Below are 24834 nucleotides of genomic sequence, written 5' to 3' on the forward strand. Positions count from 1 at the left end.
TACAAATCAAGATCACCCGGATGTTGCATGTGTCTAATTCTTCATCAGTTAACGGCGGCAACAGTGAGAGAAAGTTGTTGATGGGATACAAAGAGGACGTCGTCAGTAGGTAAGAGCGAAGTGAAAGTTAACCAATTAGCTGAGGCTCTATGTGAATATAACCTATATTGCAGCAGCTAGAGTACCTCTGAACACTAAACACGGCAATTAATCAGCTCACACTTGATCAGCTTCTGACGCTACACATAATCAGCTTATACACGATGTTAGTACAGAGGCGAACTGCGGCCGTAATGACCCTTGTCCAGACGATGGTCTATAAAACTCACCGAGAAACACTACTGACAGTTTCCCTTCCATGGCGTATCTGTGAGCACTATCACACGCTCCACGAGGGTATTCCCTGAAGTAGTCTGGGGACCCCTGGCCTCTGCTCCTGACAGGCTCGGGGTCGTAATCTGAGAATCGCTGTGCATTACGGAAATGAGGCCACATTTAGGAGTACAAACAGCGCGTTCCTGCTCTTCTCTCGGCAAACAGTGAACCTTAAACCAGACCTCAGAGAAATGTTGTCTCATTTTTTCTTGGTAATTATCAATTGAATATATATATATATATATATATATATATATATATATATATATATATATATATATATATATATATATATATATATATATATATATATATATATATATATATATATATATACATATATATATATATGTGTATACATATATACATATATATATATATGTATACATATATATGTATATATATATATATATATATCTTTCTTTCTTTCAACACACCGGCCGTATCCCACCGAGGCGGGGTGGCCCAAAAGAAAAAACCAAAGTTTCTCCTTTCAAATTTAGTAATATATACAGGAGAAGGGGTTACTAGCCCCTTGCTCCCGGCATTTTAGTCGCCTCTTACAACACGCATGGCTTACGGAGGAAGAATTCTGTTCCACTTCCCCATGGAGATAAGAGGAAATAAACAAGAACAAGAACTAGAAAGAAAATCGAAGAAAACCCAGAGGGGTATGTATATATACGCTTCTACATGTATGTGTAGTGTGACCTAAGTGTAAGTAGAAGTAGCAAGACGTACCTGAAATTTTGCATGTTCATGAGACAGAAAAAAGGACACCAGCAATCCTACCATCATGTAAAACAATTACAGGCTTTCGTGTTACATATATACATATATATATACATATATATATATATATTACATATTTCGTGTTATATATATATATATATATATATATATATATATATATATATATATATATATATATATTTTTTTTTTATTCTATGTGAACATTTATTAATAAACAAAATACATTTACAGAAAAAAACATAAACATAAATACAATGGCACAATGTATCAAAGATCATGAATTTCCTCCAGCTCCTCCGAGGCTGGACGTGAGCCCAGTATGCAGCAAGCATTTCCCCTCTGGATGGCGACGCTGAGGCGCTGAAACATGAAAGTGGCTGCCCTTGGGTCCCTGGTGGTGTCGATGAGTCTGGAACCCAATTCTTTAAGGAAGCGTGTGGCATTTTTTCTCTATGATCCCAAGGTCTCTGATCCCACTGGGACAAATTGATACTGTTGGCTAATGTCCCTGTACTTGCTGATCTTGTACTCCTCCCTGTGGTCAGCAGCTCCTCCCTGTCGCCCCACACTGTGATGGATATAGGTGTCAGCCAGTGTGGACACACAGGTATATATGCTAAGAGCTTGCCATTCTTCCAAGGATAGATGGTGATCCCATCGGGGCGGTTTGCTGGGTTGTGGGTATTGTTTGCTGCAAGTGATCGTGGCTCCCTCTCGGCAGGGCATCCAGCTGTACCTCATTGTGTCTTGCATGCCAGCCCTTGGTTTTGGAACAGTTAAGACCATATTGGTCTGCTTGCACTTCGCCGCAAATACACATATATTCTGTGTGAATTGGGGCAGCAAGGCGCAGAGCCACTGCAATACGGAGGGTCTTATATATGCCGATATGGGAACTGTTTGGAGGAAGTCCCCGGAGTGAGGTGCACTCACAGCCTGGAGACGGGCAATCTCCCTATCTGATGTTGCATGAGCATGGCAAGCACCTTTTCAGCAATATCCCATGGAGCAGCAAGAGTCTCCCATTCGGTGATGGCACTGACATAGCTAGGGTCTTCTATTCCTGCTGATATGAGGGTGTCAGGAAGAATTTGTCTTATCAACTCGTTTGATGCAATGGAAGAGGATAGGAAAGCTGGTAGAGCAATGGGAGGATCTGCGTACTCCTAGCCCTCCAAGCCTGACCGGAAGTTAGGCTTGCAACCACTGTCCATCGTCAAGGGAAAGATTCAATACACTCTCTATGGCCTTCAGGAGAGAGTCATATTCCTTGAGTTTTGGATGCTACATATTTCGTGCTTTCCATCGTCCGGAGGTCTGAGACTTTTTTTCCTAGGATCAGATCGATGGCATTGGACCCAAGAGGAGCACCGAGGAGAGTGCTATTGGCTGGATCAATGGCTCGTGCTCCTGGTAAAACGGTACTAATATTCTGGATCAACTGTTGATTGGTAGAAACTATTTCACATTTGGTGGGGTTTAAAGAAAGGCCCAGGCTTTCTCCCATGTCTTTAATTTTACTGATGTCCTCCAGGAGAGATTCTGTTGTGCCAGCTAGGGTACCGTCGTCCATTATATATATACGAGTCAATTTCATGGTCCCCAAACAATAGTTTGGAAGTCACACTATAACACGATTCTATGAAGGGATAAAGGGAAGGGAAGTTTCTATAAACTGCTTGGAGAGCAGCATCCCTTCTGACTGAGTTGAAAGCATTGGCAAAGTCCAATTTGACCAAGGCTTTTTCATAGGACATGTTTTTGATATATACTCGTGCTGCGTGGGCAGCTGCTTCACAGCCCTGTTGAACGCCGAAACCGAGCTGAGTTGGTTTCAGCATTGCAGCAGCCTCTTGACTCACCCTTCTTACTGCAGCCTTGGCGACTAGGCGCCGAAGGGTGTTACCCACTGCAATGGGCCTGATTCCGCCATCCTTTTTCCGGAGGGCACACAATGAGGCACCAAAGAAAAAGGGTCTGATGGCCTCTGGGACACCGCCAGCCAGGCACAGGTTGGAAAATTTGGTGAGTTCAGACAGCATATATATATATATAAACCGGTGAAACCTCCTGCTGAACCCTGTGGAAATGACATAGCAGCTTTATACACATCAGCATCCTGTAAGGTTAGATGTTCTTCGCCTGCTGCAATGTCAGGGAGGTCAATGTTGGTACTGGGAGCCCTGGGTGGATGTTTGTCCTTCAGAGCTTGCGCCGTGTTGACGTCCTTGGGAGCGATGGTATCCTCACTGGTTATAAGTCTCAAAGCTCCAATAGTATTACCCTCTTCTATTTTTTTTTTTGCTGATATATATATATATATATATAGTATATATATATATATATATATATATATATATATATATATAAATATATGTGTGTGTGTGTGTGTGTGTGTGTGTGTGTGTGTGTGTGTGTGTGTGTGTGTGTGTGTGTGTGTGTACTCATCTAGTTGAGGTTGCGGGGGTCGAGTCCGAGCTCCTGGCCCCGCCTCTTCACTGATCGCTACTAGGTCACTCTCCCTGAGCCGTGCGCTTTATCATACCTCTGCTTAAAGCTATGTATGGATCCTGCCTCCACTACATCGCTTCCCAAACTATTCCACTTACTGACTACTCTGTGGCTGAAGAAATACTTCCTAACATCCCTGTGATTCATCTGCGTCTTCAACTTCGAACTGTGTCCCCTTGTTACTGCGTCCAATCTCTGGAACATCCTGTCTTTGTCCACCTTGTCAATTCCTCTCAGTATTTTGTATGTCGTTATCATGTCCCCCCTACCTCTCCTGTCCTCCAGTGTCGTCAGGTTGATTTCCCTTAACCTCTCCTCATAGGACATACCTCTTAGCTCTGAGACTAGTCTTGTTGCAAACCTTTGCACTTTCTCTAGTTTCTTTACTTGCTTGGCTAGGTGTGGGTTTCAAACTGGTGCCGCATACTCCAATATGGGCCTACCGTACACGGTGTACAGGGTCCTGAATGATTCCTTATTAAGATGTCGGAATGCTGTTCTGAGGTTTGCTAGGCGCCCATATGCTGCAGCAGTTATTTGGTTGATGTGAGCGTCAGGAGATGTGCCTGGTGTTATACTCACCCCAAGATCTTTTCCCTTGAGTGAGGTTTGTAGTCTCTGGCCCCCTAGACTGTACTCCGTCTGCGGTCTTCTTTGCCCTTCCCCAATCTTCATGACTTTGCACTTGGTGGGATTGAACTCCAGGAGCCAATTGCTGGACCAGGTCTGCAGCCTGTCCAGATCCCTTTGTAGTTCTGCCTGGTCTTCGATCGAGTGAATTCTTCTCATCAACTTCACGTCATCTGCAAACAGGGACACCTCAGATTCTATTCCTTCAGTCATGTCGTTCACAAATACCAGAAACAGCACTGGTCCTAGGACTGACCCCTGTGGGACCCCGCTGGTCACAGGTGCCCACTCTGACACCTCGCCACGTACCATGACTCGCTGCTGTCTTCCTGACAAGTATTCCCTGATCCATTGTAGTGCCTTCCCTGTTATCCCTGCTTGGTCCTCCAGTTTTTGCACCAATCTCTTGTGTGGAACTGTGTCAAACGCCTTCTTTCAGTCCAAGAATATGCAATCCACCCACCCCTCTCTCTCTTGTCTTACTGCTGTCACCATGTCATAGAACTCCAGTAGGTTTGTGTAGGTGTGTGTGTGTGTGTGTGTGTGTGTGTGTGTGTGTGTGTGTGTGTGTGTGTGTGTGTGTGTGTGTGTGTGTGTGAGTACTCACTTATTTGTGGTTGCAGGGGTCTAGTCATAGCTCCTGGACCCGCCTCTTCACTGATTGCTGCTAGGTCCTCTCTCTCCCTGCTCCATGAGCTTTATCAAACCTCGTCTTAAAACTACGTATGGTTCCCGCCTCCACTACGTCACTTTCTAGGCTATTTCACGGCCTGACTACTCTATGACTGAAGAAATACTTCCTAACATCCCTTTGATTCGTCTGAGTCATCAACTTCCAATTGTGACCTCTTGTTTCTGTGTCCCATTTCTGGAACATCCCGTCTTTGTCCACCTTGTCTACTCTGCGCAGTATTTTATATGTCGTTATCATGTCTCCCCTGACCCTCCTGTCCTCCAGTGTCGTCAGGCCGATTTCCCTCAACCTTTCTTCGTAGGACAATCCCCTTAGCTCTGGGACTAGTTTTGTTGCAAACTTTTGCACTTTCTCTAATTTATTGACGTGCTTGACCAAGTGTGGATTCTAAACTGGTGCTGCATACTCCAGTATGGGCCTGACGTAAATGGTATACAGATTTTTGAACGATTCCTTACTGAGGTATCGGAACGCTGTCCTTAGGTTTGCCAGACGCCCGTATACTGCAGCAGTTATCTCATTGATGTGCGCCTCAGGAGATGTGCTCGGTGTTATACTCACCCCTAGATCATTTTCCTTGAGTGAGGTTCGCAGTCTTTGGCCATCTAAGTCTAGATGGCCAAAGACTGCAAACCTCACTCAAGGAAAATGATCTAGGGGCGAGTATAACACCGGTCTTCTATACAACAGCTTCTTCTGCCCTTCTTTGCGGTCTTCTTTGCCCTTCTCCAATCTTCATGACTTTGCATTTGGCAGGGTTAAACTCAAGGAGCCAGTTGCTAGAGCAGGCTTGTAGCCTGTCCAGGTCTCTTTGTAGTCCTGCCTGATCCTCATCCGATTTGATTCTTCTCATTAACTTCACATCATCTGCAAACAAGGACACTTCTGAATCTATCCCTTCCGTTATGTCATTCACATATACCAAAAACAGCACAGGTCCTAGGACTGACCCCTGTGGAACCCCGCTTGTCACAGGCGCCCACTCTGACACCTCGTCACGTACCATGACCAATTGTTGCCTCCCTGTCAGGTATTCTCTGATCCATTGCAGTGCCTTTCCTGTTATGTGTGCCTGATCCTCTACCTTTTGCAGTAACCTCTTGTGAGGAACTTTGTCGAAGGCCTTCTTGCAGTCCAAGAAAATGCAGTCGATCCACCCCTCTCTCTCTTGTCTTTCTTCTGTCACCTTGTCATACTCCAGTAGGTTTGTGACAAAGGATTTTCCTTCCCTGAAACCGTGCTGATTGTCGATTATACACATGTTTCTTTCCAGGTGCTCCACCACACTCCTCCTGATGATCTTCTCCATGACTTTGCATACTATACACGTTAGTGACAAAGGTCTGTAGTTTAATGCCTCATGTCTGTCTCCCTTTTTAAAAATTAGGACTACATTTGCTGTCTTCCATACCTCAGGGAGTTGCCCAGTTTCAATGGATGTGTTGAAGATCTTTGTTAATGACACACACAGCATCTCTGCTCCCTCTCTAAGGACCCACGGAGAGATGTTGTCAGGTCCCACTGCCTTTGAGGTGTCAAGTTCACATAGCAGCTTCTTCACCTCCTCCTTGGTTATGTGTACCTCATCCAGCACTTGCTGGTGTGCCCCCCTGTTCTGATTTCCTGGAGTCCTACTGGTTTCCACTGTAAATACTTCTTTAAATCTCGTGTTGAGCTCCTCACATATGTCTCGGTCGTTTCTTGTGAACTCCCCATCACCCTTCCTCAGTCTGATTACCTGGTCCTTAACTGTTGTTTTCCTCCTGATGTGGCTGTACAACAGCTTCGGGTCAGACTTGACTTTCGATGCTTTGTCATTTTCACATTGTCGCTGAGCCTCCCTTCTTATCTGTGCATATTCGTTTCTGGATCTTCGGCTAATCTCTTTATTTTCCTGAGTTCTCTGTCTTCTGTACCTTTTCCATTCTCTAGTACACCTAGTTTTTGCCTCCCTACACCTTTGGGAACAAACCTCTCCTGTCTCCTTGCATTTTGTTGTCACATAGTTCATCATTTCTTGTACTGGTTTTCCTGTCAGTTCTCTCTCCCACTGAATGTCTTGCAGGAAGTTCCTCATGCCTGAGTAGTTCCTCCTTTTGTAGTTTAGTTTTTTCCATCCTATTCCTGCTACTCTCTCCACTTGAAGCTCAACTATGTAGTCGAAGCACAGAACCACATGATCATTAGCTCCTAGGGGCCTTTCATACATGATATCCTCGATGTCCGAACTACTCAAGGTGAATACAAGGTCCAGTCTTGCTGGATCATCCTCACCTCTCTCTCTGGTAGTGTCTCTAACATGTTGATGCATGAGGTTTTCCAGTACCACATCCATCATCTTGGCTCTCCATGTTTTGGGACCCCCATGGGGCTCCAGGTTTTCCCAGTCAATCTCCTTGTGATTGAAATCACCCATAACTAATAACTTTGCTCCCCCCATGTGAGCTCTTCTGGCCACCTCGGCTAGTGTGTTGACCATTGCTCTGTTGCTCTCATCGTCTTCTTCTCTTGCCCTCCTGCAGTTCTGTGGTGGGTTGTACATTACTGCAATTATCACCTTATGTCCCTCAGATCGGATTGTTCCTACTAAGTAGTCCCTTTCGCCCGTGCCATCCATTCCTTCCATTTTTTCAAAACCTCACTGGTTTTTAATGAGCAGTGCAACTCCTCCTCCCCCTCTCCTCCCTCTGTCTTTCCTGAGGATTTGATATCCGGGTGGAAAGATTGCATCTGCTGTCATTCTGGTGAGTTTTGTTTCTGTGAGTGCTGTTATATCTGGGGATGTCTCCTTTATTCTTTCATGCCACTTTTAGTGGGACTTTTGTGTGTGTGTGTGTGTGTGTGTGTGTGTGTGTGTGTGTGTGTGTGTGTGTGTGTGTGTGTGTGTGTGTGTGTGTGTGTGTACTCACCTAATTGTACTCACCTAATTGTGGTTGCAGGGGTCGAGACTCAGCTCCTGCCCCCTCCTCTTCACTGATCGCTACTGGGTCCTCTCTCTCTCTGCTTCCTGAGCTCTGTCATACCTCTTCTTAAAACTATGTATGGTTCCTGCCTCCACTACTTCACTTGCTAGGCTATTCCACTTGCTGACAACTCTATGACTGAAGAAATACTTCCTAACGTCCCTGTGACTCGTCTGAGTCTTCAGCTTCCAGTTGTGATCCCTTGTCCCTGTGTCCCCTCTCTGGAACATCCTATCTCTGTCCACCTTGTCTATTCCCCGCAGTATCTTGTATGTCGTTATCATGTCTCCCCTGTCCCTTCTATCCTCCAGTGTCGTCAGTCCGATTTCCCTTAACCTTTCCTCGTACGACATTCCCTTGAGCTCTGGGACTAGCCTTGTTGCAAACCTTTGTACTTTCTCTAACTTCCAGACGTGCTTGACCAGGTGTGGGTTCCAGACTGGTGCTGCATACTCCAGTATGGGCCTAACATACACAGTGTACAGTGTCTTGAACGATTCCTTATTAAGGTATCGGAACGCTATTCTCAGGTTTGCCAGGCGCCCGTATGCTGCAGCGGTTATTTGGTTGATGTGTGCCTCCGGTGATGTGCTCGGTGTTATGGTCACCCCAAGGTCTTTCTCCCTGAGTGAGGTCTGTAGTCTTTGTCCACCTAGCCTATACTCTGTCTGCGGTCTTCTTTGCCCCTCCCCAATCTTCATGATTTTGCATTTGGCTGGATTGAATTCGAGAAGCCAGTTACTGGACCACATGTCCAGCCTGTCCAGGTCTCTTTGCAGTCCTGCCTCATCCTCGTCCGATTTAATTCTTCTCATCAACTTCACGTCATCTGCGAACAGGGACACTTCAGAGTCTATTCCTTCCATCATGTCGTTCAAATATATCAAAAATAGCACTGGTCCTAGAACTGACCCCTGTGGGACCCAGCTCGTAACAGGCGTCCACTGTTATACCTCTTCACGTACCATGACTCGTTGCTGCCTCCCTGTCAGGTATTCCCTTATCTATTGCAGTGCCCTCCCTTTTACATGCGCCTGATCCTCCAGCTTCTGCACTAATCTCTTGTGGGGAACTGTGTCAAAGGCCTTCCTGCAGTCTAGGGAAATGCAATCTACCCACCCCTCCCTCTCGTGTCTTATTTCTGTTACCTTGTCATAAAACTCCAGGAGGTTTGTGATACAAGATTTGCCTTCCATGAACCCATGCTGGTTTTCATTTATAATCTTGTTCCTTTCCAGTTTTCGACCACTCTCCTCCTGATAATCTTCTCCATGACTTTGCACACAATACATGTCAGAGACACAGGTCTGTAGTTTAGTGCCTCGTTTCTGTTTCCTTTCTTAAATATGGGGACTACATTAGCTGTCTTCCATTTCTCAGGTAGTTGCCCAGTTTCAAGGGATGTGTTGAAGATTGTGGTTAGAGGCACGCACAGCATCTCTGCTCCTTCTCTAAGGACCCATGGGGAGATGGGTCACTTAAGAGCTTCTTCACCTCCTCCTCAGTTGTTCGTATGTCATCCAACACTTGTTGGTATATTCCCTCTTGATGTTCCCTTCTGTGCTGTCTTCCCACAGCCCTTCCTGTCTCTACTGTAAAAACTTCCTTAAATCTCCTGTTCAGCTCCTCACATACCTCCTGATCATTTCTTGTGAGTTCTCCACCTTCTGTCCTTAATCTGATCACCTGGTCTTTGACTGTTGTCTTCCTCCTGTGTGTGTGTGTGTGATTGCCTGTGTGTGTGTAGTGCCGAAAAAGTAAAACTTGTGATTTTGGCTTAAATAGCAACGGTCTTCTTGCCGAATAAGGCAAGCAAAAATTTGTTTATGCAATAATTTCGCAAAAATCATTTTGAACCTAACGAAAAAAATATGTTTCATTGCGTGTGTTTATTCTTCAATTATTGTAAACTTATCTAAAATATATTTATCCGAATTAGGCTAAATTGCGCTTGTTATAATAAGGTTGGGTAAGTTTTCTAAGGTTCTTTTGGTACGAAATTATTAATTTTTACATTACCATAAATGAAAAAAATATATCTTAAAACCTAGAAGAGAAAATTAAATAAATATAAATAAATGTAAATGACCTACCACGGGAATCAATTTTAAGTCAGTACCATTGTTTGCTAATGAAATGAAACAATTGAAAAGAATATAAGAGAATGGTAAGAAGCTTGAAATAAAAGAGTGTAAATATGCAGTTGTGTGAAACGTCGAAGGCTTGTTCTTCGTTCCCTGGAGTGAGTCCCTGACCTCCCAGACGGAAGCTTCCAGCCCGTGGCAGGTGCTGACGGACACACTACAAGAACACTTTCAAACTCCATATCACAACTCGTGCAGTCACTGGGAGGAGGAGAAACCTCTACACAAGCTACATGTATTCTGAAGAAGAGGAAGGAGAAGAAGAAGAAAAAGAAGAAGAAGAAGAAGAAGAAGAAGAAGAAGAAGAAGAAGAAGAAGAAGAAGAAGAAGAAGAAGAAGAAGAAGAAGAAGAAGAAGAAGAAGAAGAAGAAGAAGAAGCAGTCACTGGATGAATCCAAAGTCAGTTGTGTGGTAGCAATGGACATTGCTGGTACTTTCGACCGAGTATGGCACCAGAGCCTCTTGGCAAAACTGCAAGCTCTGGGAACTGCAGGCTCTACACTATGTCTCCTCAGTGATTACCTTCAAGGTAATCTCTCAGTGTAGTTCTCAATGGGACAGAGTCAGCAAGACATCCTATTGGGGCAAGTGTTCCACAGGGAAGCGTACTTGGTCCATTGTTATGGAATGTCTACTTCAATGACCTTCATCTCATCCCAGAATCCCATGTTTATGCAGACTACTGTACTCTGTCATTTATTTATCTAAGAGAGGAAATGTCAGCTGCTCTAAGCTACATCAGTCACCAGCTAAGCACTGTATCAGCCTGGGGAAACCGATGGCAGGTAACATTTGCTCCTGAGAAAACAAATGGTGATGGTATCTTGGCACCAAGATGGTAATGACGGAACAGTAGTAAGTATGAGTGGGAGATTGATGGTACCCAGGGACGAAGTTGATATCCTGGGGTGAAATTTGACCCCAAGCTAACCATGAAGAACAACGTTGTAAATCTTGCAAACAAGGCAGCCAAGAAGCGTACAGCACCTCGACGTATCTCGCATCTGTTCAAAACTTGCGGATGCAAGATTCTGTACGAGGCACAAGTGCGCTCACATCTTGAGTATGGTCCACTTTCCTGAGTTGCCTACCCCCTTCTTATCTGCGACTGCTTGACAGAGTAGAGAACAGAGCAAGACGTCTCATCTCTCGGCTGGACCCATCCTGGATAGATCTGTCATTGCAACAGAACCTTCAACACCGGAGGGATGTGGGTGGCCTTACTCTTACTGTTATGTTCAAGGCCAATATTGTCAAAGTACCACACTTGGACCCACTTTGAGGACAACGAGAAGCAAGCTTCTATACCACAAGACGGGCAGAAAGCAGCAACTTCACTTTGTACTCTTCTCACTTCATCTAAGATCATTTATTTCCAGGATGACTCGAGTCTGGAACATATTCGTGCAGCATAATAATATCAACGAGATAAAGTCAATTGATCAAATGAAACTGCTGGCCCACAGATGGCTCCAACTTCACGTTGTTCCCTAGTTGTAAGTTTCATAACAATAAAAAGACTTTCATGTGAGCTGATGTAGGTAACAGTTCTTAGTTTGTCAATAAAGTTAGGAATCCTTAACCTAACCTTGTCAAACCCTGTAAAAAAAGCATAAGAAGAAAAAGAAAAAGAAAAAGAAGAAGAAGAAGAGGAAGAAGAATCGAACAGGCTACAGGAGATGTAAAACATGTGGCTACTACTCTTCTTTCCTTATAAATGCAAGATCTTGCAATTCGGAAAAAGTGGAGAAAGACGGGATATGGAATATGAAAAGGGGAAGAAAAAATACGGAAAAAAAGAGAATGCACACACACACACACACACACACACACACACACACACACACACACACACACACACACACACACACACACACACACACACACATGTAGTGGAGGCAGGATCCATACATAGCTTTAAGCAGAGGTATGATAAAGCTCACGGCTCAGGGGGAGTGACCTAGTAGCGATCAGTGAAGAGGCGGGGCCAGGAGCTCGGACTCGACCCCCGCAACCTCAACTAGGTGAGTACAACTAGGTGAGTACACATACACACACATACACACACATACACACACACACACACACACACACACACACACACACACACACACACACACACACACACACACACACACACACACACACACACACACACACACACACACACACAGACGGAATCGTCGGATTTGGCCAATTTCTCGCTGCGCTCTCTCCCGACTTGACAAAGCTTGATAGATGGAGCGGCCGACTGTTCCCCGTTAGTCAGAATTTTAGCTTCTGTTTGACTCCAGGGAATCTGAGCTCTCCTCTTGCTTCTGTTGACTCATGCCTTTCCGTAATGATCTGTTTGTCTACGCTGTTCCGCTGTTTTAATCGGAGCTTCAGCGAATCTGTGATAACTCGAGAAATTTCGTCTGTAGGTATTTCTATTTTTTTTGAAAGTTTAGACGTTTCTCTCAAAACTGAGCTTCACTAAAACCTGTATAAACTCATTCAAGGGCGAAACATTTTTTAAAATGATGCTTTGCTCTTTACTGCTCCTCATACAAGTTTGTCAGCTTCTTGTTCCGGCCACCAGGGGCTTTCTGAAATTAATCGCCTTTCTTCATGTTTTGGTGTAATTACATTTTTCTTAATTGTTCTGGAGGTTTGGAAATGTTTTCTCCGTTATTCAGATTTGCATCCTGATCTCACTTCTCTTTCTTTGTTTATGTTTTTATCATTTTAATTTTTTTATAGATTATGCTCTTCTTCGTTTCCTCTCTCTTCATTTTGTTTATCTCTTTTTGTGTTTATTTTTGTGTATTCTTTCTTCATGGCAGTTACCAGGCGTTTGAGATAATATTTCTCATCTCCCTTTCCCTCCACCCAGTATCAGTACCTCCTTCCCTCTCTTCCCTCTCTCCCAAACTCCGTTTACCCTTCTCTTCCCTCCCTTGACTGTCGTCCTCACCTCCTCCCTCTCTTCTCTTCATCAACGTCAATGAATAGCTAATCTCTTACCACTAGCTCATCTCATTTTCTTGTGGCATTTCCCTATCTCGTTTACATTTTGTCCAGCCCACCGCAATGTTACACCAGCTGATGTAAGTCCAGTTTTCCAGTACAAGTCGTAAAGTTACACCAGCTAAGGTAAGTCCAGTTTTCCAGTTCAAGTCGCAAAGTTGCACGAGCTAAGGTAAGTCCAGTTTTCCAGTGCAAGTCGTAAAGTTACACCAGCTAAGGTAAGTTCAGTTTTCCAGTACAAGTTCAAAGAAAAGGTACTGCAGTAATTCATTCAGGTCCTGTTACGGAATATTGGATGTTTGTCTTTGGGATGCCGAGAGTAATGGGCGACCCTCCCACACTTGGTAAATCAATTGATCTCACCAGGTGAAATATACTTGTACGACAGTGGAACCGATAATGTTAAGGTACATATTTAGCCCTTGAATGTTTCACCCGTCTTACAGGTGCTGGGGACACAAGGGACGACAGCTGCAAAGGAAGAAGTCCTAGGTGCAGCTGCTGGAACCTTCGATTATCAGTCTTAAAGATGAGTGACACCTTTTTGCTACTAACATTTACCCAAAGTCCACAGAATGGTCTCTGGACTTACACAAAGTCCCCCGCATCATTTAAAAGAGGCATTCTCAGCTCATCACATGGAAATTTAATTCTTGGTAAATTATCTGTTAGTAAATTAATACTTACTCATCCCAGTAACCTCTTTGGGGATCATATTTAATGAAGACAGAACGCAACGAAGACTGCTTTGCCTCTTTAACTGTATATTTTCATTTAATTAAACACACACACACACTCATTCACATAAATTCACACACACACACTCACTCTCTCTCTCTCTCTCTCTCTCTCTCTCTCTCTCTCTCTCACAGACATACACACAAACACACAAGAGGTACGATAAAGATTTTGGAGCAGAGAGAGAATGGACCTAGTAGCAGCCACTGAAGAGGCTGAGCCAGGAGCTGTGAATCGACGCCTGCAACCACAAACAGATGGTTGCAGGGGTCGAGTCATAGTAGCTACCATCATTGCTCTCTGTGCTTCAGTCATTCTTCAGCAGTGTGTCTGTTGCTCCTAATTTAGGTAGGTTGGACGCTCACACGAGGCAAATGGTATGTAAATTAAGGTTCTGCCATTACTTATGCTGTGTGTGTATATGCGAAATGTCGTCACACAAGACCAGATGGAGCCATTAAGAGGCTGGGATATAAGATATATTTCGAGAGAGAGAGACAGAGAGAGAGAGCGAGAGAGAGAGGAGCCCACATGCACAACCTGGCTTTGGGAAAGAGGTAATTGGCCAGCCCTTTGCTCTGTGCTCGCCACCACCGATTGGAATGCTCTTCTCCAAGGGGATGTTGACAACCAAGTGAAAGCCTTCACTGGACACATCCTTAATCTACAACAAGAACACATTCCTCACCGGCAAAATGTGACGAAGCCTACAGATCAGCCTTGGGTTGGCTTTCGTTGTAGAGAGGCTGCTACTGCTAAGTACAAAGCATGGCGAAGGTATAAGAGACATCCTACCACCTATAACAGGAACTTGCACAGGCAAGCCTGTAGGCATATGGGTTACGTTCAAAAGTAGGCCATTGCTAAATGGGAGATGGACACAAAAAGAAAGCTAGCACCAGGTAGGGTAGGCTCCAAAACCTGGTGGTCCCTGGTCAAGGACAGACAAGGTTATCTGCCTGATGAACTCATTCCACCTCTAAATCGACAGGATGGGACCACCTTTACTAGTAGTCAAGAGAAGGCGGACCTCTTTGCTGAACACTTTGCTACCAAAATGTAAGTTCCTGATCCAGCAAGGGACCCTCCGTGGCTAGCTGCAAGATCTGTGTCAAAATTGTCAGTGGTGACAATAAGGCAGGAGGAGGTGTATTTCCTTCTTAAATTGCTTGACCAAGAAAAGGCTGTGGACCCAGACAAGTTGAGCCCAAGATTGCTGAGAAGATGTGCAGACCAGCTAGCAGCACCTCTAACTCGCATCTTTCATCACTGCCTAGTACAGTGTAAATGGTCCTCTCTGTGGAAAGAGGCAAATGTAGTCCCTGTTCACAAAAAGAAGAGTAGAGCAGAAATCAGCAACTACAGACCAGTGTCACTCCTGTCAATCACTGGTAAGATCCTTGAGACAATAATCTCAAGACAAATGACAGAGTTTTTTGACTACCACTCACTACTTTGTGATCGTCAATATGGCTTCAGAAAAGGTTACTCTGCTGCTGATCTGTTGTTAAACCTCTCCACTAAGTGGCACCAGTCACTGGATGAATCTAAAGCCAGCTGTGTGCTAGCACTGGACATTGCTGGTGCTTTCGACCGGGTGTGGCACCAGGGCCTCTTAGCAAAGCTTCAAGCACTGGGAATTGCAGGCTCTACGCTATGTCTCCTCAGTGATTACCTTCTTGGTAGATCTCTAAGTGTAGTTCTTAATGGAACGGAATCAGCAAGACATCCTATTGGGGCAAGTGCTCCACAAGGAAGCGTGCTGGGACCATTGTTATGGAATGTCTACTTCAACGACCTTCTTCATCTCATCCCAGAATCACTTGCATATGCAGACGACTGAACACTGACATTCACTTATCCATGAGAAGAAATGCCAGCTGCTCTAAGCTACATCAATCACCAGCTAAGAGCTATATCAGCTTGGGGAAATAGATGGCAAGTAACATTTGCACCTGAGAAAACGCAAATGATGATCGTCTCTAGGGGTGAAATTTGACTCCAAACTAGCCATAAAGAACCATGTTGTAAATATTGCAAACAAGGCAGCCAGGAAGCTTACAGCACTTCGCCGTATTTCCCATCTGCTTGACAGTAGGGGTTGCAAGATTCTGTACGAGGCACAAGTGCGCTCACACCTTGAGTATGCTCCACTTTCTTGGTTTGCCTGCCCCCTCTCATCTGCGACTGCTTGGCAGAGTAGAGAACAGAGCAAGACGTCTCATCTCTCGCCTGGACCCATCCTGGATAGATCTGTCATTTCAGCAAAGCCTTCAACACAGGAGGGATGTGGGTGGCCTTACTGTTATGTACAAGGCCAATATTGTCAAAGTACCACACTTGGATCCACTTCGAGGACAGCGTGAAACAAGCTTTTATGCCACAAGACGGGCAGAAAGCAGCAACTTCACTCTGGCTGTACCATTCTCCAGAACATCACTCCATCTGAGATCATATGTACCCAGGATGACTCGAGTATGGAACACATTCGTACAGCATAATGATGTCAACGAGATAAAGTCAATTGATCAAATGAAAATGCTGGCCCACAGATGGCTCCAACTTCATCCTGTTCCCTACTTGTATGTCTCATAACAATAAAAATGCATTCAAATTAGCTGATGTAGGTAACAGCTCTTAGCTTGCCAATAAAGTTAGGAATCCTTAACCTGTAAATAGCGTGTCAATAAAGCTAGGGATCCTTAACCTTGTCAAACCCTGTGTAAAAAAGAGAGAGAGAGAGAGAGAGAGAGAGAGAGAGAGAGAGAGAGAGAGAGAGAGAGAGAGAGAGAGAGAGAGAGAGAGAGAGAGAGAGAGAGAGAGAGAGAGAGAGAGAGAGAGAGAACAGACAAACACCAACTGCATATAAACCATATGCAAATTGCTTGAAATAACTGTTAATAATGAAGCTCATTTTCATTAGCGTTCGCTCAAGGGTAATGAGCGTCCGTTGTAAAGCTTTACCCAATGCACACACACCGCAAAGCTCCCTCGGTGGTTAGAACTTCGATGAACTGGATTAAAAAATATTACCGATTTGTCAGACAAGCTGAACAGTTTTTTCTTTCCTCGTTCATATCTGTTGTATATCTGTTGCTTACCTGTTGATTTCTGTTGGATACTTGTTTTTTTTCTGTTATTTTTAGTGTTTAACTTTTATTTAAATATTGTTTACTTAATGAATATCTTTTTTATATATATTTCCCTGTTGTTAACCTCTTGGTTTCTGTTGTTTTCCTGTTGTTTTCTATTGTTTACCTGCCGGGTTTTCAGTCTTTTATAACGTTTACCTGTCTACTCGTCTACCTGATTAGCTACCACCTTCACCCTTTCCACTTTCTTCCTATCTATCAATTCTCCACTTTTCACCAACCCATCAGTTCTCCATTTTCTTCGTAACTCGTCAATTCCCCACTTTCCATCCACCCATTAATATCGTACTGCAAGTCAGAAAATATTGACAGACGTTAATAGAGATTAAATATCCAAAGCTTTATGGAGGTGTTATTGGCCCCTGTGTTAACAGAGAGAGAGAGAGGGAGAAAGGGCGAGAGAGAGAGAGAGAGAGAGAGAGAGAGAGAGAGAGAGAGAGAGAGAGAGAGAGAGAGAGAGAGAGAGAGAGAGAGAGAGAGAGAGAGAGAGAGAGAGAGAGACACCAGAGAACTACAGTATAAAGCTTAACCTGTCCTCACGGTATAAAGCTTAACCTGTCCTCACAGAATAAAGCTTAACCTGTCCTCACAGTATAAAGACTTGTGTCTTAGTGATACACAAAGCACAGAACAGATATTCAACTCTAACATCACGAGCTGTGTATTGAAGTGTAATATTTAAACCTGTACACAATATATCGTGATTAGTAATGAAGAAAATGATGGAATATGTAAGAGGTAATAATAAAATTTTGGGAACGCAGTACATAATTAAGCAAAAAACACAGCATGATGATATAACGTATAGCGAAACAATATAACGTATAGCGAAACAATGTAACGTATAGCGAAACATATAAAACAAGAATGCAGTATAATGCAGTGTATGTAACAGTGAACGAAACTCAGATACAGTGAAATACGATCGTTTATTGATTCTGTACTTGTCAGTAAAAGATGCATTTTATTTCATTTATCTCTCATGCCATTCTATCGCTATGACTCACGAAATCGTAATGACACAACTGGGGTGGGGTTAGAACCCGCGGTCAGAGAGTCATAAAACTCCAGACCGACGCGGCTTCTAACCCTACCCATGGTATGGTTTTTCTATCGCTATTTTATGTCATTTCTCTCGTATAAACAATAATGTATAACATAAAATATGGAGTAATTTATCATTGTATATACTTGCATAATGCTCGTCTTCAGTCAAAACATTCGCTGGCTTTGATTCCATCTGGACATTTGTGTAAGATTATAAACAAGTGAATCCTTTCCAGTTTCAGGTTTAGTTGACAGGAGATAAGATTCAAAAATGAGTAAAATCGCAGGGAAATTCAACTCTAACTTCTGTTGCTAAAGTGAACTAACTCACTGGATCAGAAAGAGGGAGCGCCGCCCCCCAGCGGAAGGACAGTTGCTCTGGCTGAAAATCCCATAAATGGATGCTACGATAAAAAAAAAAGAGCTAGCGTAAACAACGTGACTATCACTGAGAGATAAAAAAATATAAATCGTAAGTTAAAAAAAAAAGGAAAAAAAAAGAAAATCGAATTCATTTGGCTAGAGGGTAAAATTGTTCAGTGCTTCGAGTGATGGAATTTGGACGAGAATCCCGTCGACTGCAGCACTTGGGGCTTCATATTGGATATATATTTTATGGACAAACCAAAGCCGTCTGTCGGAATGACCTTTAACTGACCCAGTTGACATTAGAGTCAAAGTTTTAAAACCTCTGATTGAGATTTTTTTTTTTTGGTCTGCGTATGATTAAGGTCTGGCATTTGATACCCTTTACAAACACACACAAATAATGACAATAAATATAAAAAAAATGATGACTAGTTTGGCCATTGATAGCCTAGTGAAGCTCCCTCTTTGATCTCCATAAAACACCAAAACAAAAAAAAAACGAGAATGAATGTATTTTTCAAACTGTATGACATGAAGGAAGCCTTTCCAAGCTGCATCATTCATCCCATGGGTTTAAAGAGTAAGTGGCAGGGAAAAAGAGGGGGTGGGGGAATTTTTGTTGAAGGGGTGATCGATGGGTCAGGCGGGTGGGGTGAGAGGGTCATGTAGAAGGTGTGGGTGGTAGGGGGTCAGGGGAAAGGGATGGATGAAAGATGGGATGGGTTGACTGGAATGGGGGTGGGTTGGCTGGGTGTGGAGGTGGACTGGCTCGTATGAGGGTAGGTTGACTCAGGTTGGGTTGGTTCTGTATGAGGTTGGGTTGACTTTGTATGAGGTTGGGTTGGCTCTGTATGAGGTTGGGTTGACTGGTATGAGGTTGGGTTGGCTGGTATGAGGTTGGGTTGACTCTGTATGAGGTTGGGTTGGCTCTGTATGAGGTTGGGTTGACTGGTATGAAGTTGGATTGGCTGGTATGAGGTTGGGTTGGCTGGTATGAGGTTGGGTTGACTCTGTATGAGGTTGGGTTGACTGGTATGAGGTTGGGTTGGCTGGTATGAGGTTGGGTTGACTCTGTATGAGGTTGGGTTGACTGGTATGAGGTTGGGTTGGCTGGTATGAGGTTAGGTTGGCTGGTATGAAGTTGGGTTGGCTGGTATGAGGTTGGGATGGCTGGCATGAGGTTGGGTTTGCTGGTACGAGGCTGGGTTGGCTGGTATGAGGTTGGGTTGGCTGGTATGAGGTTGGGCTGGCTGGTATGAGGTTGGGTTGGCTGGTATGAGATTGGGTTGGCTGGAATGATGTTGGGTTGGCTGGTATGAGGTTGGGTTGGCTGGTATGAGGTTGGGTTGGCTGGTATGATGCTGGGTTGGCTGGTATGAGGTTGGGTTGGCTGGTATGAGGTTGGGTTGGCTGGTATGAGGTTGGGTTTGCTGGTATGAGATTGGGTTGGCTGGTATGAGGTTGGGTTGGCTGGTATGAGGTTGGGTTGGCTGGTATGAGGTTGGGTTGGCTGGTATGAGATTGGGTTGGCTGGAATGATGTTGGGTTGGCTGGTATGAGATTGGGTTGGCTGGAATGATGTTGGGTTGGCTGGTATGAGGTTGGGTTGGCTGGTATGAGGTTGGGTTGGCTGGTATGAAGTTGGGTTGGCTGGTATGAGGTTGGGTTGGCTGATATGAGGTTTGGTTGGCTAGCATGAGGTGGGGTTGGCTGGTATGAGGTTGGGTTGGCTGGTATGAGGTTGGTTTGGCTGATATGAGGTTGGGTTGGCTGGTATGAGGTTGGGTTGGCTGGTATGAGGTTGGGTTTGCTGGTATGAGGTTGGGTTGGCTGGTATGAGGTTGGGTTGGCTGGTATGAGGTTGGGTTGGCTGGTATGAGGTTGGGTTGGCTGGTATGAGGTTGGGTTGGCTGGTATGAGGTTGGGTTGGCTGATATGAGGTTGGGTTGGCTGGTATGAGGTTGGGTTGGCTGGTATGAGGTTGGGTTGGCTGGTATGAGGTTGGGTTGGCTGATATGAGGTTGGGTTGGCTGGTATGATGTTGGGTTGGCTGGTATGAGGTTGGGTTGGCTGGAATGAGGTTGGGTTGGCTAGTATGAGGTTGGGTTGGCTGGTATGAGGTTGGGTTGGCTGGTATGAGGTTGGGTTGGCTGGTATGAGGTTGGGTTGGCTGGTATGAGGTTGGGTTGGCTGGTATGAGGTTGGGTTGGCTGGTATGAGGTTGGGTTGGCTGGTATGAGGTTGGGTTGGCTGGTATGAGGTTGGGTTGGCTGGTATGAGGTTGGGTTGGCTGGTATGAGGTTGGGTTGGCTGGTATGGGAATCTTTATGGAAAGCGGGAGCATTCACAGTGATTTTAACTTGTTTCTTTTAAGTGTTTTCTGCTTTGTGTATATACTCACATATGTGCAGTTGCAGGGATATATATATATATATATATATATATATATATATATATATATATATATATATATATATATATATATATATATATATATATATATATATATATATACTTCCTAACATCCCTTTGACATATCTGGGTCTTCAACTTCCAATTGCGACCCCTTGTTTTTGTGTCTCTTCTCTGGAGCATCCTGTCTCTGTCCACCTTGTCTATTCCACTCAGTATTTTGTATGCCGTTATCATGTCTCCCCTAGCCCTCCTATCCTCCAGTGTCGTCAGGCCGATTTCCCTTAATCTTTCTTCGTAGGACATTCCCCTTAGCTCTGGAACTAACCTTGTCGCAAACCTTTGCACTTTCTCTAATTTCTTGACGTTCTTGATCAAGTGTGGGTTCCAAACAGGTGATGTGTGTATGTGTGTGTGTGAGTGTGTGTGTGTGTGTGTGTGTGTGTGTGTGTGTGTGTGTGTGTGTGTGTGTGTGTGTGTGTGTACGTACGCTGGAGCGCATTTGCTAGGGTTGAACTCTAGACAACAACTGTCTTCGTAGTTTCTGTCGCCTGAATAAAAACACTGAGAGGTACTTTTGTTCTCTTCGTACATCACTACTGACCTGTTACTACCAAAAATATCTGTTTTCTGTCTTTTGGGTCCTCCTTAAACCAGTAAAATACTTTCCATGGTATTGTGTGGTACTGTGGAGAAATCCTTGCCTTCTATAAATAAGCAGATTGCTTAATCTAGTCTGTCCATTGTAATTTACGTGAGTCTCATTAGTTTTTGATAGGTTAGTGAGGCAGGATTAACATTTTCTTGTAGTAGCGCTAAACTGGAATAAATCTTGCGTCGATGACTTGGTCAAATATTCTCTTACTATTCTATCACCTTACATGGGAAGGTTGTTACTCACCTTACATGGGAAGGTTGTTACTCACCTTACATGGGAAGGTTGTTACTCACCTTACATGGGAAGGTTGTTACTCACCTTACATGGGAAGGTTGTTACTCACCTTACATGGGAAGGTTGTTACTCACCTTACATGAGAAGGTTGTTACTCACCTTACATGGGAAGGTTGTTACTCACCTTACATCGGAAGGTTGTTACTCACCTTACATGAGAAGGTTGTTACTCACCTTACATGGGAAGGTTGTTACTCACCTTACATCGGAAGGTTGTTACTCACCTTACATCGGAAGGTTCTTACTCACCTTACATGGCAAGGTTGTTACTCACCTTACATGGGAAGGTTGTTACTCACCTTACATGGGAAGGTTGTTACTCACCTTACATGGGAAGGTTGTTACTCACCTTACATGGGAAGGTTGTTACTCACCTTACATGGGAAGGTTGTTACTCACCTTACATGGGAAGGTTGTTACTCACTTTACATGGGAAGGTTGTTACTCACCTTACATCGGAAGGTTGTTACTCACCTTACATCGGAAGGTTGTTACTCACCTTACATGGGAAGGCTGTTACTCACCTTACATGGGAAGGTTGTTACTCACCTTACATGGGAAGGTTGTTACTCACCTTACATGGGAAGGTTGTTACTCACCTTACATGGGAAGGTTGTTACTCACCTTACATGGTAAGGTTGTTACTCAGCTTACATGGGAAGGTTGTTACTCATCTTACATGGGAAGGTTGTTACTCACCTTACATGGGAAGGTTGTTACTCACCTTACATGGGAAGGTTGTTACTCACCTTACATGGGAAGGTTGTTACTCACCTTACATGGGAAGGTTGTTACTCACCTTACATGGGAAGGTTGTTACTCACCTTACATGGGAAGGTTGTTACTCACCTTACATGGGAAGGCTGTTACTCACCTTACATGGGAAGGTTGTTACTCACCTTACATGGGAAGGTTGTTACTCACCTTACATGAGAAGGTTGTTACTCACCTTACATGGGAAGGTTGTTACTCACCTTACATGGGAAGGTTGTTACTCACCTTACATGAGAAGGTTGTTACTCACTTTACATCGGAAGGTTGTTACTCACCTTACATGGGAAGGTTGTTACTCACTTTACATCGGAAGGTTGTTACTCACTTTACATCGGAAGGTTGTTACTCACTTTACATCGGAAGGTTGTTATTCACCTTACATCGGAAGGTTGTTACTCACCTTACATCGGAAGGTTGTTACTCACTTTACATCGGAAGGTTGTTACTCACCTTACATCGGAAGGTTGTTACTCACTTTATATTGTTACTCGCACATCTTACACCTTACATCGGAAGGGTGTTACTTTACATCGGAAGGGTGTTACTCACTTTACATCAGAAGGTTGTTACTCACCTTACATCGGAAGGTTGTTACTCACCTTACATTGGAAGGTTGTTACTTACCTTCACCTTACATCGGAAGGTTGTTACTCACCTTACATCGGAAGGTTGTTACTCACCTTCACCTTACATCGGAAGGTTGTTACTCACCTTCACCTTACATCGGAAGGTTGTTACTCACCTTACATCGGAAGGTTGTTACTCACCTTCACCTCACATCGGAAGGTTGTTACTCACCTTCACCTTACATCGGAAGGTTGTTACTCACCTTTCATTGGAAGGTTGTTACTCACCTTCACCTTACATCGGAAGGTTGTTACTCACCTTACATTGGAAGGTTGTTACTCACCTTCACCTTACATCGGAAGGTTGTTACTCACCTTTCATTGGAAGGTTGTTGCTCACCTTCACCTTACATCGGAAGGTTGTTACTCACCTTACATCGGAAGGATGTTACTCACCTTACATCGGAAGGTTGTTACTCACCTTACATCGGAAGGGTGTTATTCACCTTACATCGGAAGGGTGTTACTTTACATCGGAAGGTTGTTACTCACCTTACATCGGAAGGGTGTTACTCACCTTACATCGGAAGGTTGTTACTCACCTTACATCGGAAGGTTGTTACTCACCTTACATCGGAAGGTTGTTACTCACCTTACATCGGAAGGGTATTACTCACCTTACATCGGAAGGTTGTTACTTACCTTACATCGGAAGGCTGTTACTCACCTTACATCGGAAGGTTCTTAATCACCTTACAAGTTATGCTTGTTAGCTATTCTGGTTTGTAATTAAGTATCATCTATCTTCTTTCACGTAAACTAAAACATCGCTTGTTCTTTAACATGAGTGTATTAATTCTGCCTGTGATTTAGTTACATAGTTTTGAAAATGGTTTATCTAGAGCAGTCAGTGCTTCCTTCAACCTCTATGGCTGCATCATAGCTGGTCCAGTTCTCTTTGACGTTAGTGTTTAGAACATCAGTCGTGACTGGAACATGAAATAGCAAGTCAAAATGATACTAGGGTTAAACCAAAGTGTCAACACTTATCTACCTTTCCAGGTGTGTGTATATACACACTATTCAACTCTCTACTTATCACATCTCTTATATTTTCCTAGTCAGGGGAAGGCGACAGGTGCCGTGCAAGAATGATTTGACGCGTTGCAGGGAACTGTGAAGCAAAACGGCAAACTGCAGAACCGGCTTTCAATGAGGCAACGTTTCGTTCTACACAGAGTGAAACGTTGCTTCAGTAAAAGCTTTTATTGAAATGTGTGATTTTGTTTTCAAGGCGCCATCCACACTCGCATTACTTCGCAGAATAAATTTCCTGGATAAGCAACTCTACACCAGTTACAAATGATTAGATTACATTCGGGTAAAAAAATAGATTACATTTGTAAATAATTTATCGAAATTCCTAACTAAACTTAAAAAAAAAAAAAACAGGCAAAGTTGAATATGTTTTAATTAAACTTTCCAGTTACGACGTCCAGTTCATTGGTATCAGGTGCGTGATGCAGAGAGTTGATCAGCAACAACTAGCCAGCTAGTGCTATCATCAGCAACAACTAGCCAGGTAGTGTTATCATCAGCAACAACTAGCCAGGTAGTGTTATCATCAGCAACAACTAGCCAGCTAGTGCTATCATCAGCAACAACTAGCCAGGTAGTGTTATCATCAGCAACAACTAGCCAGCTAGTGCTATCATCAGCAACAACTAGCCAGGTAGTGTTATCAT

The sequence above is a fragment of the Cherax quadricarinatus genome, chromosome 3 (assembly GCF_038502225.1).
Source record: "Cherax quadricarinatus isolate ZL_2023a chromosome 3, ASM3850222v1, whole genome shotgun sequence".
Taxonomy (NCBI): domain Eukaryota; kingdom Metazoa; phylum Arthropoda; class Malacostraca; order Decapoda; family Parastacidae; genus Cherax; species Cherax quadricarinatus.